The 13,104-nt window shown below is 38.8% G+C and overlaps 1 protein-coding gene across 8 annotated transcripts in view; it reads left to right on the forward strand.

The window, feature by feature from the left end:
* PTPRM (protein tyrosine phosphatase receptor type M) overlaps window positions 1-13,104 on the forward strand; it is a 799,041-nt gene that overhangs the window by 107,112 nt on the left and 678,825 nt on the right. The gene's annotated exons all lie outside the window — the stretch shown is intronic.

The raw sequence follows: 13,104 nt of genomic DNA on the forward strand, positions 1-13,104 counted from the left end.
TATAAAGAAGTAATATGGAAGACTGTGATCTATTAATTTGTCATGTAATTTTTTTTTAAGATTTTTATTTATTTATTTGACAGAGAGAGACACAGTAAGAGAAGGAACACAAGCAGGGAGAGTGGGAGAGGGAGAAGCAGGCCTCCTGCCGAGCAGGGAGCCCAATGTGGGGCTCAATCCCAGGACCCTGGGACCATGACCTGAGCCCAAGGCAGACGCCCAACCGACTGAGCCACCCAGGCACCCCTGTCATGTAATTTTTAAGTTAGTAGTTAGCCTTGGCAATAGGCTTTTTTAATGCATTATTAAAGTATAATTTAGTGGAAGCTATGAATTCTAAATATTTCAAATATGAAGGAATCAAATGTGATGGAGGGGGCAGGTTAATGTGTGGTGGTTCACTTGGGCCATGTGTGATTCTGTGCCATGCTACAATGGCATTTCTATCCCTTAAACCAAAGGCAACTATGTAAATAGCAACTTGCTTACAGCAGTGTGCTATATTCAAGGTGGCAGGTTTCTGTCTCCAAGGGCCTTGGTGTATTGTGAGAACTTCATTGATTGATGCTTGAATTGTTGTAGCACAACATAAAAATATATTGTTGTCTGGTAGTGATGAAGGAAATTGTATTACTGCACATCATGCTTGTGAGGGATGACATTTTCGAGGAGATGTAGGGAAAATATTCCCACATATTAGAACTGTTGTATACTTCCTATGTCCAAATGCACATAGACAAGGGACTAATACATTGGGAAATGCTTCTTTACTGTTTTACCTGGGAAACTGGGCATTTTTTGCTTGCACAGAGAAAACTGAAGAAGTGCCTATTGTCTTACAACTTTATGGTATAAGTACTCCTCGAAAATAATGAAATGTATCCTTCTTGTTGGTCTTTGCAACTTTCACTAGCTGTGACCTCACCTAACTGTGCCATGCAAGGTGTCACTCTTCCTTCCTTTACCCCCTAAGAATAGCCACTCTTGATTCCATGTCTGCCCTGGGTGGCTGGTTCAACATTTGCCTCAATCTGTAGTGAACCTGCCCAGCCCCTAGGAAGTAACCATTTCCCCTTTCTCTAATGGTTGCTGACATACCTGAATCTTGGAATCCAACATGGATTGGTTGATGGAGTCAAGGGGAAATGTGTGTGAAGTGAGTGCTCAGAGGAAAGAGGACACTGTACTTTAGAAACCTTTAACTTTCTTAAGGTTAATATGTAAGGAAAACAGTAATTTGTCTTGAGGGTTTTCTCCCCCTTTTGTAATCTAGTTCTTTTTAAAATGTGAATCTCAGAATTGGCTGAATAATGATGGATAAACTTAATGAGTCCTTCTCATCAACTTTTATGCATTATTTCATTTAATCCTCAGATAATTATGAGAAGGTACTCCTGTTATCCTTTTTGTTGAAATTGAGATTCAGTGGTGTTTAAAGTATCTCACCAGGAGGGCAGTCCACGATGGCATCATGGTGAGACTCTGAACTCACCTTCTCCCCTGGACAAGGAATCTACACCTACACAGAGAGCAGTTCCTTCTGAAGAAGAACCGAGGGCTAATTGAACAGCTTCTGCACAACAAATGACAGAGGGACCACATAGAGAAGGCTAGGAGAGATGGAGAAGTGATAATGATGGGAACCCCACCCCTGACATGGCAACCTTGGTAGGGAGGGTTATCACTGAAGGGCTCACTGCAGATTTGCCTGCCCTGGGGCATAGAGAAAAACCAGTGTTATAAAGGACAACTAGAATATAAGAGAAGGAAATCCATTAACTACCCCTACAGTGTTTGCCAAATTGGAGGGTAACTGCTGGAACTCTCTCTGGGGTCAAAGGATCTAGTGAGGGCCACTTTTTATGCCCCCCCCCCAATAATGCTGATGGGAGCAGAGTCCAGGTGTTCTAGCTGGCCTTCTGGGGCTACTCCAGTGCACCCAAGGCCCCTGGCCTCCAGTTCCAGCCATCCCAAGGTAGCCTCGGGTGGCAGATTCTGGGACTCTACCCACCAATGGCATTCCCATGGCTTGTGTCCAACACAGCTCCAGTTGGACTGCCAAAACCACCAGTCACATTCAGTCTATACAGGGAATGCTCTTACATAAAGCTACACCTTTGAGACCAGGAGAGGTAGCTGTTCCTCCTCATTCGTAGAAATAAACACAGAAAGTCAAACAAAATGAGGAGGCAGAGGAGTATATTCCATATGAAAGAACAAGATAAAACCCCAGGAAAAAAACCCTAAAGAAATGGAGATAAGGAATTTACCTGATAAAAGAGTTCAAAGCAATGGTCATAAAGGTGCTAACCAAACTTGGGAGAAAAATGGAAGAACACAGTGAGAACTTAAATGAAGAGTTAGAAAATATAAGAAAGAGCCAATAAGAGAAGAAGAATACAATAACTGAAATGAAAAATACACTGGAGTGAATCAACAGTGGATTAGATGATCAGCAACCTGGAAGACAGAAGAGTAGAAGTCACCCAGTCTGAACAGCAAAAATAAAAAAAGAACTTAAAAAATGGGGATAGGTTAAGCGACCTCTAGAACAACATCAAGTGTACTAACCATTCACATTAATAGGATCCCAGAAAGAGAAGAGAGAAAGGGGGCAGAAAACTTATTTGAAGAAATAATGGCTGAAAACTTCCCTAACTTGGGGAAGGAATCACAGAGAGTTCCAAACAAGATGAACCCAAAAAAATCCACACCAAGACATGCTATAATTAAAATGACATAAGTTAAAGAGAAAGAGAGAACCTTAAATGAAGCAAGAGAAAAATAGTCACATATGTGGGAAACACCATAAGACTATTAGCTGATTTTCAGCAGAAACTTTGCAGGCCAGAAGAGAGTGGCAGGATATTTAAAGTACTTAAAGGGAAAAACTTACAACCAAGAATACTCCACCCAGCAAGATTATCATTCAGATTTGAAGGAAAGATAAAGAGTTTCCCAGACAAGCAGAAACTAAAGGAGTTCATCACTACTAGATTAGCCTTACAAAAAATTTGTTAAATTGTCTTCTTTAAGCAGAAAAACAAAGGCCATAACTAGGAATAAGAAAACATATGAAAGAAAAAAATCTCACTGTTAAAGGCAAATACATCGTAAGGCAGGGACCAGCCACTTAAAAAGCTAGTATGAAAGTTAAAAGACAAAAATAGTGAAATCAAATATAACTTAACTAAAAGTAGGTAAGGGATACACAGAATAAAAAGATGTAATATGTGACATCAAAAACAAAATGGGGGAGGGGGTTAGAAATGTAATTCTTTTAGAATATATTTGAACTTAAGCAACTATCAGCTTAAAATAGACTGCTATATATGTAGGTTGTTATTTGGAACTTCATGGCAACCACAAAAAAATTCTACAATAGATATACAACTGCTTTACACCATAAACAAAAATAAATAAAAAATGGATAAAGACTTGAATGTGAGACCTAAAACCATAAAACTAGCAGAGAACTTGGGTAATGAGCTCTTTATCATCAATCTTAGTTATATATATATATATATGAGAGAGAGAGAGCATGACTGGGGTGGGGAGGGGCAGAGGGAGAGGGAGGGGGAGAATCCTAAGCAGGCACCATGCCTAGTGTGGAGCCCAGTGCTTGCTCTTATGACCCTGAGGTCATGACCTGAACTGAAATCAAGAATTGGACGCTTAACCAACTAAGCTACCCAGGTGCCCCTATTTTTATTTATTTATTTATTTTTCCCTTTGGACTAGTCTCCTCAGACATGGGCAACAGAAGCTAAAATAAACAAATGAGATTACCTCAAACTAAAAAGCTTTTGCCGGTGAAGGAAACCACCAACAAAACAAAAAGGCAACCTACTGAATAGGAGAAGATATTTATAGGGGTTAATATCTAAAATATATTAAGAACCTACACAACTTAATATAAAAAAAACCCAACCTAAATAACCCAATTAAAGCATGGGCACAGGACTCAAATTTTTCCAAAGAAGACATACAGATGGTGTTGGAAGGGTGGGGGTTAGCATAATAGGTGGAAGGGATTGAGAGGCACAAACTTCCAGTTATAAAATAAATAAGTCATAAGGATGTAATACAGGATAGGGAATATAGTCAATAATACTGTAATAATTTTGTATAGTGACAGATGGCAACCAGACTTATCATGGGGATCATTTTGTAATGTCTAAAAATATCAAATCACTGTGATGTACACCTAAAACTAATAGGGTATTGTCTACCAATTATGCTTCAATTAAAATAATAAAGTAGCTTGCCAAGGTTAATCAAAGCTAGAAAGTAGAGGGTCTGTCTGCCTACAAAGTCCATATTTTATAGGACTTTGCTCTTAATGAGCAAATTTATAATTATTGCTTAATGGGCAAGTGGAGCCCATTGGCATATACCATCAAGTTTCCTCCTTATAATTTTGTTTTCAGCATCAGTTTGATGCATACCTCTCTGCTCAGTACTCTCTCACCTACTGTGTTTGGAAATTAAAATAGTGTTACATTCCTAAAAAGAATCCTTATTCACATCCAAGAAGAGCTCCCAAATGCATTACTGGTTTACCTACTAAATATTGCTAATTTGTACTGCCTTCCAGATGACCACAACCACTACACTAGCCACATTACCTGCTTGGTTGTTGGTTATTTTGCTTTTAATAACAACTCTGAAGTTTTTATATTCACTTTACAGTAATTTTACATTTTTATTTATGTACTAAAAATGTGGTCCTCTCATACCTAAGGCTGTAGATGAGTATATTTCTGGTTTAATTGGGAATATGTAGAGATGGGGGGCCCTGGAAAAGAAGACCCCAGAAGTCTCCTCTAGGTGTTTGTCATACACTGGCAATGGCTGTAGAGGAGAGTGTGTAAATATAATGAGCAAAACATTCATTAGAACTGATATTTAAAATCGTGCCCAACACCTAGTAAGCACTATGTAAGTGCTTTGTGAGTGTTAATTTATTTTACCTTTACCATCCTATGGGTGGTACTGTGATCTGCATTTTCCAGAAGAGGAAGCTGAAATTATGTATCATTCTCAAGACCACTCAACTAGGAAGGGCTGGGATTCCAGTATAGTTGGTTAGATTCTTGAGTTCCAGCTCATAACCTGTAGGCTAGATTTTAGCTTTATCCTGGTTTGCATGTATTTAAATATTCTGGCCGGAGAGTATCTCAGAGAGAGCTATCCCAGGGGACTATCTAAGAAGGTCTATGAAACAACTTGATAGAGAAAGTAGCATTAAATACATACTAACAGGCAATTTTATTTAGAATTATTTGGCTATGGGGTCAATGTTATCAATATTATGTTTTCTTGAAAAACAGAAATAAAGAAGAAAAGACTATAGCATCTTAAATTTCACTCATTTCTGTTCCCTTTTATTAGACTATACCTGATTTATTCCAGCTTTCTCAGGATATGGGACAATTGTTACATGATTGGTGCAGTGTCTTCTTGGCTTGCATTTGATAGTAGAAAGTATTTAAAAAGCTCTATTTGTTAGGTGCCAAAAAAACAAAATCAAAAAAGACCCATTGTGGTGTAATTGTACGGTTGATGAAAATATATGACCTCTTCAAGTTACTTTTAAAATGCAGCTTAAAAATGAGACACGATTTACTTGTAAGAAATCACAAGTTTTGTTTTGTTTTGTTTTTTTTCAGAAATAATTTGCTTCAGGGGCTTGGGGGCAGTTGTTTAGGAGTTTTTATTTTAAGTGGCTCTGTGAAGACATCCTTTCCTTCAGTCTCAGGGATGGAGAGTGTGAGTTTCATTGGCCAGAGCACCCTGGGCCTGAAGCCTACTCTTTGGGTTTCTTTAGTGTCCTTATGGTTTAGTGTCCTGCAGTAATTTTTGGGTAAGTGTAATTTGGGATAAATTTAACAGTGAAAACCCAGTTTGGAGAACACTTTGTTTCTTGTTTGCTCTCACATGCTGGTGTGTAACTTTGAGCTTCTCTGTAACCTACTATCTGTGGGAGCTTAGTTTCTTTTTCTGTGAAATGAGGATGTGCTCTCTCCTGCTAGGACTGCTCTGCACATCAAGTGAAGACTGCTTGTAACATCATGGCCCTGAATTGTCACTCATTCATTGTGGCTGTCCTGTCCCTTCCTTTTGCCCCTTCCGTGACAGAGGATCTTACTGGGCATGGGAGGTTGGCAAAGGAACTTGGAGAGCAATTGCCCATAGACACTTTCTTTTCCATGGGAAGACACCTAGAAGCTCTGGTATGAGAAGTAATTTTAGCTGACCAAGAGTTTCTTTCAGCATATACATATATATATTTATTTTTTTGAGTTGAGGGGGAGCACATGAGCGAGGGTAGGGATGGAGAGAGAGGGAGAGAGAATCTGAAGCAGACTCCCAGACTCCCTGCTGAGCACAGAGCCCAGTGCAGGGCTGAATCCCGACCCTGGGATCATGACCTGAGTCAAAATCAAGGTTGGACACTCAACCAACAGAACCACCCAGGTGCCCCTAACCCACCCCCCCCTTTTTTTTTGAGAGAGAGAGAGCAGGGGCAGGGGGCAGAGGTAGAGGGAGCCAGAGAGGGAAAATCTTAGCCCCAAGGGCTCAATCTCATGACCCTGAGATCATGACAAAATCAAGAGTCAGACACTTAAATGACTGAGCCACCCAGGCACCCCAAGAATTTCCTGATCAAGGGACATATTCCCTTTCTGTTGTTGTGTGACATGTTGCCACAGATGTAGCAGATTAAGACAACATGCATTGAGTAGCTCCCAGTTCTGTAAGTCAGAAGGCTGGGCTGGCTTTGTATTCTCAGGGCACCACAAGGCCAAGATCAAGGTGTCCCCTGGCTGAGTGCTTATCTGGAGGCTCTGGGGAAGAATTCACTTCCATGTTCATTGCTGGTGGAACCCAGTTGCTTGTGGCTCTGGTCTGAGGACCACATCTCCTTGCTGATGTTCAGTAGGAGGTGGTTCTCAGCTTGTCAAAAGCTATTTGCATCCTTCTCATGGCCCCTCCATCTTCAGGGCCAGCAAGGGTTCATGCAGTCAAATCTTTCTGACTTCCCCCTTTCGTGCTACCAGCCTGAGACAGCTCTCCACTTGAGAGCTTAAGAGATTAGATCAGCCCCTGAGGTTAGAATGTCTCACTCTTAAGGTCCACTTTGCCATATAACAGCATGGCATAATCATGTTATCATAATCAAGTATGCATATGATGATAAGCATAATAATGAAAAAATCACAGGAGTGATATGTCATCCTATTCAGTTCTAAAAGGTGTGGTATCTGGGGGTGGGTGTGGGTTCATTTTTAGAAATCCACCCACCACAAAGAATATCTCAGAATGCCTCCAAGCACTCCGAGCTCTGTCTGAACCCTGCTGGAATAAGCACAAACCTATGTGGCCCAGCAAACATCTTATTTCAGTCAGGATGGCTAATTTCATTTGATTTTAAGAAGTTTGTGGGCAGAATTTTCAGCTCAAGTATGATCATTATATCTTGATGCCTCAGAGGGTGTTAGAGATTCCTAAAGATGATAGTGAACATATTAGAAGAGGAGAGAGTATTGTTCAGGTATTTCCAAACCGTTTATATGCAGACTTTCAATGTGTCTTATAGGTGAGACAGAGATGTATTATGGGTCAGTTCACTGCTCATTTTATTGCGGGAATGAGTCTGTGGTACTGGATCACCTGGGGTTTCTACAAATATAATTGAGATTATAGGTCATAAGTTAGAAGGTCCATTATATAAACGGGCAAATGTAACATTACCATGTTGATCAGTTACCAAGTCCTAGGGTGATATGGCAACAGCCAAACCCTTAGAAGCAGTTCTCCTAAGGCTTTGATTTTTTTGAGTTTACCTCCTAAGGCCTCCTCAGGGCCACCAAGCAAGGTCAGGCAATAATTCGTCTCTTAGAGGAACATCTGATGGCTAAAATCAAGTCAGTGTCCATTACTTTATCATAGAGATAATCTCACAAAAGGCACCTGTATCAGTTAGAATTCTTTGGTTGCAAGCAATAAAATTGGACCACAGTTAATTTAAAGCAGAAAGGGAATTTATCGTAAGGACCTCAGGAAGCTCACAGAATCCAGTGGCAGACCAGAAAACTGGACTCAGGATAGTGACTGTCAGGAGCAATCCAGAGGAGTTTTAGGGAACAAGATTTATTACCTAACTACTGCCCTGTCTTTTCAGGGCATGTTGCAGGCAACAGGATGGGATCCTTTTCTCTCTTTAGGCACCACACTAATCAAGACTCAAAACACTGAAGAGAATGTTTCATGGACATTCTCCATCTGGAGAATGCTTTCTCCAGAAAGGCAGGGACTCCCAAGTCTGCACCCACTGATGGAGGGGTACATACCCTGAAGGAACTCAGGGTGTGGTTACCAGGCACAGAGGGAATAGATGCCGGGGAAAAACCCTAAGACAAAAAGCCGACCCTCGCTCTGAAATCTTTTTGCTTAAAATGCTTTCTCAAAAACTATTCTAAAAAAATGTATGGTGATTAAAAAAACACACTTCTGCCTTAAACAAGAGTCTTTTATTGATACACAATTGCTGTCTCAAATCATAGAAACCCAAAAGCCCCCAAAAGCTAATGTTAAATTAGAATATTTCAGGCATATTCCCTTATTTGCATAATATCAATGAAATCCTTTGACTAGGTGGATAAGAAGGGCCTTTTAGCATATGACAATGAATACCTGTGGCAAAAAAAAGAAAGAAGATCTGCAAGCAAATAACACAGGAGCAAAAAGCATTGTTTGTTGTCCTGGAGTCATGTTAACTGATTATTTATTTGTAAAATGAATACAAACTACAAAAATAATCCCCATTCTATTTGTTGCCTGATAATAGCTTTTAAAATGAACAACATTTGTGTCTAACATAAAAAACCCTCTGTATCTGACAATTTATGGGTAAGTGATCATGTTGTAATAGCATTGTATCAAAAGCTGCTTTTCTTTATAAACCCTTACATTTAATCCCTCCAACCAGCCAACAAGCTATGTGCTTCCCAGGGAATTAATTTAAGATTGAAGATAAAAAAAGAGGCCAAAGTTAATGACATCAAAGAGAAAGCTCCTGAAAGAAGTAATAGTTTCAAAAAGATTTTGACTGTTTTATAAAACAAATATAAGCTGCTGTAGAAAGAATTGGTGTAAAATAAGGTTATTGCTTCTGACTTATTCAAAATGATTTTGTTCTAGTTTATAACCTCAACTAATCTCATAATAAATGTTTTAAAGTAAAATTTTAATATGTGCATTGGGAATGCACAAAACTGACCAGTTTCACTATTAGATTGCAAAAACTGTTTTAAATATTGAAAATGTAATTTTGAAAAGAGCAAATCATTACTTTTGATAGCATGGAATTTTTTATACTTGAAGTATGAGATTTCTAAATGGATAAATAGGCAAAAGGGGGTTCATTGGTGAGTTAGAGAAGATCTGAAATTTAATTGCAGTCTGGCAAGGAGATACAATAAATGGCATAAAACCACCAGGGAGAAAAAAATCACTTTTGGTGAATGTTCTCCATTTTCAATAAAAACCTTTCCATGTAATGACTTATACCTATAGTGTAATTGAGGTAACACATTATTTACACATTTAATCTTATTTTGATTTACTCTTAATTTATCTGATATCAGCAGCCTGTTAGATGATAATTTAAAAATCCACTCCTACCGTAATTGCTTTAGGAAACCTTCCTAATGATAATTTTATTCCCTAGAATAATTTAACTTTCCATTTAAAATGCACATCTAAGCACGATAAAGTATGTATTGGCAACAGAATATGTTTATGTTCATGTAGAATGATAATTTCCTTAATGGACAGCAAGCAATACTATGCTTCATATTTTATGGTAATGGAGATGGACTGAAATTGTATTTGACTACATGTACCTTCTATGTTTGTATGGAGCATAAACAAGGTGGGTCACCTTGGTGGCTCAGTCAGTTAAGTGTCTGCCTTCAGCTCAGGTCATGATCCCAGGGCATCGGGCTGCCCGCTCAGCGGGGAACCTGCTTCTCCCTCTACCCTTCCCCCCCCTTTCGCTTATGATCGCTCTCTCACTCTCTCTCTCTCAAATAAATAAATAAAATCTTAAAAAAAAAAAAAAGGAGGTATAAGAGTTTAAAGCATTAAAAAAATTCCCCAGAAGTGTGTTTATGGAGGCAAACTGAGGTTATGACATCATGTTTTGTCAGCCCTCACATACACTCCAGTTAAAGCTGCTTCCCTAGCATGTAGCACTTTTGAAGACGTATGTCTGGCTCTTTCCTGGAAAGATGGGCAGGACTGGTTCTTTCTCAGAAGCTGTGATGCCATATTTCCAGATCTGTGTCCCACACCTGAAAGATACCACCCTCTCCTGTCCTGCTCCTGCAGGGAGCTTTATTCCACAGGGAAGAAATGCTAGAGAAATCTTTGAATGCACCCTCACTAGAAGAATAGAGATGGAATGATGGAGACTCTCCAAAAGAAAGATGGTGTTGGAAATACAGAGATAGTCCTTCCAGAAAAGCTCTGGGGATGCTGTTCCCCCAAGCTTTGGATGCTGCGGATTGTCTTCTGTCAATCATTGAAAGACTGAAGCTTCTAGCTCAGTTCCTGTAAATGTTCAGTACAGGGTATAGGTGTTGGGGAAAAAGAAACCCCAGATGATTGCATTCAGGAGAATCCCAAGGTTCATGTGTGATGAGACGATAAGAGTCGTAGAGGAAGGTTCAGACAACTTTATGCCTAAGGTGTCAACTGAAGCAGGTGCTTCCAGAAGTCAGGAAGAGAGCCGTCCAGGCACTTCCAAGCCATAAGGATTTGCTGTCAGGTTATCACACTCGCCCTTTGTGCATCTTTCCCTGTGCCTTTTACTTTTGTGGGAGCACCGGGGCAGGAAATAGTCATTGGAGGGGTTAGCTCACAAGAACTGTGACTTTCATAGATGAAATCAGCTGGTGCCAAACTAGAGCCTTCAGGGATGGAGGCCATGAACTAAAATGCCAGATCTCTCCTTCCTTAAGTCTTTGAGTCTCTTAATGGACCCTAACCAGAGGCAGAGACCATGTAGGTTGGCCTTCAGGGCATAGTAAAAGGGTAGAGAAGGTGGGGGTGGATTTGGTAGCTAGTAGAGAATATCGAGCCCAGACTTTATGTAAAAGTTGGAAGTGCACAAATTTACATACCATTCCATGTTATATGAATAGTTTAAGGCATGATGAATTATACATGAAGTTTACATATATTATTTAGTTTATAAAACCTTAATCTTGTGTCTCATTCTTCTGCACATGGCTAGGTAATCAGAGGGATTCATCACCCAATGTTTTCCTGACACTTCAAAGCACTTCTGGAGGTGTAGTATACTGAACACACAGAATCTAGACAGGGGGGTAGAAGTCTATCGGTACTGTCTTCTGTAGGAAGAGGAGTGGTTACTTACCTTACCATGGAGACACTGAACTATGATAACTTTTCATCATCCCTTTTTGGCATTATATTTTTAAAAGATATGAAGTTACTAGAAGTTGTGCCATAGGAGGCATTAAAATGAGAAAGAATCTTGTAAATAAACTAGGACCTTAACATGGACCTTTGAATGGAGAACTGAAGCCTTTGAGATGGAGACAGATATATAAACCCCAGAACTCAAGATGATGCTACCTCTCCTCTTTGTGTGTGTTGACCTGGCTTGTCTACTTCATATACTGTTCATATATAGAATTTTTGTTGCCTCTGGTATTCATAGCACACTGCTAACTCAGAATTTTCATCTATTACTCAGTAGAATATTGTGGATTACTCCAAATTTCAGAGATGCTGCAGAGAACTATTTATAATTTGAGAAACAAGATATGAAGTGTGCCCCACACAGCACAAGGGAAAAATGTTCTTAAGAAAATTACTTAACTATTTCAAGAAAACAACTCAGGACATGATAGAATGGTATTAAGTTCTAAAAGAACATTTTTTGTCATTTGTAATAACTCCTGAATAATAAAATTTTATATGTGTCTTTTAAATATGCAATAATAAAAATATCACCCTTAGAATATGTTACAAAGGTAATGAAGCTAGTGAGGAATCACATAGGAAAGTCTTGTACTTCATGTGGAGTGAATCCAACAAATACTGATACCAAGCAGGTATGATAAATATAGTTACTGTTTTAGGAATAAAGAAGACCGTTGGAGAAGAACAAACCCCTATATGTCACCTTTATCCTAAAAAGAAAATGTTATAAAATATGCTTTTAATTTAACTCACATATAATTTGTGTGCTGAATCTGATATTGGAGCTAAGTAGAAAAATTTTAAAACAGAAAGTATATACTGTTTAACGTCTTAAATCTTGGTAATCTGAAGATGAAGTTATTGTTGCATTGCATTAATTTTTGTTAATTGTAGGTAAAGGTTAGTGGAGTGTGTACAACATCTGAGATCTGTTAATCCTCGTCCTTTGCTGAAAAGGGATGTAAAATATATTAAAGTACACAAGCTTGTGCCATACATGTTGGATAAGTTGGTAAATGTTTTAAAAAATGTGTGTGTGTGTGTGTGTGTGTGTGTTTTACCAAAGTGAGGCAGATGTGGTTTCCTTGGAGGATTTTTTGACTTTCATCATAAGTCCAAGCAAGTGCAGTAATAGTATTTGTACTTTCACTACTTTCTTTACAATTCCACTTGTATCAGAATTTTTTTGATAACTCTAAACATGCAGACATTGAAGGAGTCATATATTATCTTGATCTTATTTTACTCCCCTTGGGAGGTCCATGTGAATGGAGATCGCATATTAAGTGCACCGAGGGTCATGATCATCTAATTCATATACTGCAGATGGTGAATGGGAGAAAAATTTCTGGAGAAAAATATAAAACACTGAAACTCTCTTTTTAAATTTTTCATGCTGTTGTCTTTTTTAAAAATATAATTGACATACACTATCCTGTTAACTTTCAGGTATACATCAGAGTGATTTGATATTTTTATACATTATGAAATGGTCCCCACAATAAGTCTAGTTATCATCTATCACCATACAAAGTCATTACAATATTATTGACTATATTTCCCATGCTGTACATTATATCCCTG

This window comes from Phoca vitulina, unplaced genomic scaffold, assembly GCF_004348235.1.
Source record: "Phoca vitulina isolate PV1807 unplaced genomic scaffold, GSC_HSeal_1.0 scaffold24, whole genome shotgun sequence".
Taxonomy (NCBI): domain Eukaryota; kingdom Metazoa; phylum Chordata; class Mammalia; order Carnivora; family Phocidae; genus Phoca; species Phoca vitulina.